Source organism: Chionomys nivalis, chromosome 15, assembly GCF_950005125.1.
Source record: "Chionomys nivalis chromosome 15, mChiNiv1.1, whole genome shotgun sequence".
Taxonomy (NCBI): Eukaryota; Metazoa; Chordata; class Mammalia; order Rodentia; family Cricetidae; genus Chionomys; species Chionomys nivalis.
The window spans coordinates 16680068-16684361 of NC_080100.1; the positions used below are offsets into that span (position 1 = coordinate 16680068).

Below are 4294 nucleotides of genomic sequence, written 5' to 3' on the forward strand. Positions count from 1 at the left end.
AAGAGTGAAATTAAGAATGTTCTGGAATTGAATAAAATAAAACTACAGCATATTAAAACTTATGAAACACAGAGGAAGCAATTCTAAGAGGCGAGTTCATAGCAGTCAGTGATTACCTAAAAAATAAATAAAACAAACAAACAATAAAACTGGAGAGATCTTATTCTAAGAACCAACAGCAAAACAGAGAACACTAAAATGACACGTAAGAGGAGTGGGAAACAAAAACTAAATAAACTTGGGGCTAAAGTCAATGCAATAGAATTAAACAAACAGCCACAGATTACAAAAAATAAAGGAGTTGGTTCATTGATAAAATAAATAAGATTGCTTTAGCTAAATTAACTGAAAGTTAGAGAGAGAAAACCCAAATTGACATAATTAGTGTTTAAAAGAGGACATAACAACACACACCAAGGAAATCTAAAGAATCATAACATAGTTTAAAGTCTGTACTTCAAAAATCTTATAAATCTAAAGGTAAGAATCATTTTTGTACGTATATCTACCAAAGTTAAATCAAGATTACATAAGAAATTTAAAAAGACTAAAAACACCAACTTCAGAAGAAGTAGCAGGTAATTTTTACCACCTCAAAAAACAAACAAACAAACAAAAAAAGCAAAAAACAAAACCCATAGACTGATGGTTTTGGCCTAGAATTATACTAGATTGTCAAATAAAGAATTGCTAATTCTCTTAAAACTAATCTGCAAAACTGAAACCTAAGAAACATATCCAGATTTGTTTTATGAGTGAGCAGTTGCCTTATACACAAACGACATAAAGATCTAAGAAAGGAAGAGAATTGAAGATCAAATTCCCTTATGTATATAGATGCAAATATATTAATAAAATGGGATCCAAGAACACATTGAAAGGATCATCTACCACAACCAAGTAGTCTTCATCCAAGAGATAAAATGGCTTTTCTAATACAAAAATCAATACATATAATCTACTCAAAGGCATATAATCCCACATGATCATTTCATTAGCTATAGAAATGGCCCTTGAGAAAATGCAACACTTCATGATAAAGTACTAGAAAGACTAAGGATATATAGGACATACTTCAACACACAAAAACACTTAACAGCAAGCTCATAGCCAACATCAACTTAAATGAAGAGGAAGTCAAAGCAATACCACTAAAATCAGGAACAAAACAAAATTGTTCACTCTCTACATATCAAGTTAATATAATACTTGAAGTCTTATGCAACAATAGAAGTGAAGGAGATTAAGTGGATGCAAAGTGAAAAGGGAGAATCAAAGTATCCTTACTTGTAGATTATATGAAAGCATACTTCAACAATGCAATAGAAAAACCTCCTGAGATGACACCTCAAGCTGCAGCTAAGAAGTTAGAAAAAGTAATGAAGGGAGTACGGGAAACTCAGTCATTTATCTCAGCAGCTATTGAACCAGAGTCAAAGTCCAGGTCTAGCTCAAAATTCCATTTTAGAAGGAAGAGATCACAGTCAAAGCACAGGAGTAGATCTCATAACAGGTCACAGTCAAGATAGAAAGATAGACGTAGATCCAAGAATCCACATAAAAAACACTCAAAGTCTGGGGAGAGGTGGAAGTCAAGGTGTCGTTCACGTTCATGGGAAACGAGAAAAGATACCCGAGAAAAGGTGAAGGAAAAGGACAGAGTGAAGGAGAGAGAGAAGGAAAAGGAGAAAGAGAACGAGAAAGAAAGGGAAAAGCCTCGGGAAAAAGACAAGGAACAGGATAAAAAACAAAGATAAAGACCGAGAGAAGGAAAAGGACCAGGAAAAGGAGCAGGACAAGTACAAGGAACAAGACAGAGACAAGGAGCAGAAAAAAGACAAATCCAAAAAGGCAGATGAGAAAGGAAAAAAGAAGTCCAGAACTTCACCCAGAAGTTGCAATGAATCAAGAAGATCTCATAGTACCAGCAGGGAAAGGCGGTGACAAAGGAGCAAGAGTTCTTCCAAATCTCCAAGAACATCAAAGACCATAAAGAGAAAGTTTTCCAGGTCTCCATCTCCCAGGGGCCGAAATAAGAAAGAGAAAAAGAAAGGGACCACATCAGTGACAGGAGTGAAAGGGAGCGTTCCATGTCAAATAAATAAATAAATAAATAAATAAATAAATAAATAAATAAATAAATAAATAAATGAGAATAAATAAATAAATAAATGAGAATAAATAAATAAATGAGAATAAATAAATAAATAAATGAGAATAAATAAATAAATAAATAATAAAAAAGGAGTTCTGATGACCGAGATGGGAAGGAGAAGGTGGAGAAAACCAACCAGAAGGAACACAGTAAAGGGACAGATTCAAGTGTGAGCAAAGATGCCGGCAAGAAGGACTCCCCAAGGACTGAGGAGGAAAACTAAGTACAGCAGAATGGGAATTGCCGACCACATGAATAAAACAAAACCGACGTGACGTAGGGCCGCCCGCTGCATCTCTCCCTCCACGGTGGGATCAAACCCATAGCCTTCAGTTTGCAGCAAGGTGTAAAAGGGGAAGAAACCGACATATGGGAACTAATAAATAGCTCTTCCGGCTATGAGGTGACATTGTGGACATCTTGATACTGAGCATGGACATCTTGGAAATAATCAGATGTTACCCAAGTTCCTCATCTTTTGAAGACTGCATTTCCATGGTGGCTGGCACAGTTATCATGTGATTCATTGGTTTTTGCCAAGAAGCATTGCAAATCAATTGAACATCACAGGTTCAGAGTTGAACTATCCCTTAAAACTAGAGATGAACATTGGAGGATCCTAAAAAAAAAAAATGGTAGTTACTGAATTTTGTGTCGTTTTCGTTGGGCACCTGTGGAAAGATTGTGAAGGAGTGTGTCTCGCTTCAACTTCTGTCTTATATATGGTATGTAAGTAGACTAGAGCAAATGTTTGAATCTTTGCTATTTTTAGGACCATTTCTCTAATAAAGTTCAGTATTTTAGAGGAAGAAAAAAATCTAAACACAAGAAACATACTTTTTACTCAATAAGGGAAATATAGAAACATAAGAAAGGAATATTAACAAACAAAGAAAACAAAATCCCTACAGTGTAAATCCAAACCCTGTAGCTCAATGTCCAACCTCTGGGCCTCACTCACTCTGTCAGCTTGTAGATGTCCAAAGGCCTGGGCAGATTTGCTTCTCCAGCTTTGCCGGCTGTATCACACATATCTTTACCTTAGGTCGTTTCTACTCCACACATGCTGCTGACATGGACATAGACATGAACTGTCTCTATTGGCAACCACACAATACTTTCATCAGTGACTTTCCTGGCCTCTGCACAGGGATTCCATCCTTTTCATACACTGCTTCCGTGACCCTTTCAGCCTTTCAAAGCAAGGCAACCTGGGAAACTCTGAAATACTGTTTGTTAAATTCTTCTGTTGACGTTATAAGCAATCCAACTGCCCTGGAGCATCTCTGTGTTCATACTGAAGGCTTACTTGCCTGTTCCCCTCAGGAAGTATAGAATTCAACTCAGTGGTGCTGACAAGCAATTTCATTTCATTTATTATTTAGTCCCACGTGTCACAAACACTGGTTTCACAAGTGATGCTGATATGTTGCTAATCACACAGTTGCTTTATCATTCCTAGCTGCCAGCACACACAGATTCTTAGATAAAATAATAGTAATAGTAATAATAATAATAATAATAATAGATTACACAAGTGGCCTGTGTCCCATTTCTTAGTTAGGATCTTCCTTCTTTTTGAAACCTCATGAGCTGTGCCGCTACAGTCTTGAATTTTCTCAGCATGTGTGTCTTTCAAGCTCAAAGAATGGCTTATCAACCTCAGGGTAGTAAATCACTTTTCCAACACAAACTTTCAAAATCTGTCCTCAGTCTTTGAACAGCATAGTCACAGTCATGAAAAAACTCGAGGTAACTTTCATTCCAGCAACACAAAAGTCCTAGCACCAAATTTTATTCTAATTTTATTTTTTTGTTACGAGGTAACAATGTAGGGGAAGAAATTCTTTATATGAATTGTATTTCTAGGTAACATCCATCATTGATGAAAGTCAAGCAGTAATTTAAGACTAGAATCTGAAGTAGATACCACAGAGGGGCACAGTAAGATATTTGGCTTTTGTGGATTCTCGCAATTACTAATGTGTGCAGCTTTTCAAAGATGCAGTTGCTGGATTCCTTTGTATCCTTATAAGGAAGCCGAGATTTATGTTTCTGTAAGTACTCTCAATTATATTAATTCACACATGTGGTATGACTTTTTACTATATTTTTAAGTGTTCTATAAGAGGCAAATAA

General features: G+C 36.0%; 1 pseudogene; it reads left to right on the forward strand.

Moving 5' to 3' along the window:
- The first annotated feature begins 1313 nt into the window (after positions 1–1313).
- LOC130887567 (splicing regulatory glutamine/lysine-rich protein 1-like) lies at positions 1314–2414 on the forward strand (annotated as a pseudogene).
- Positions 2415–4294: the final 1880 nt, after the last annotated feature.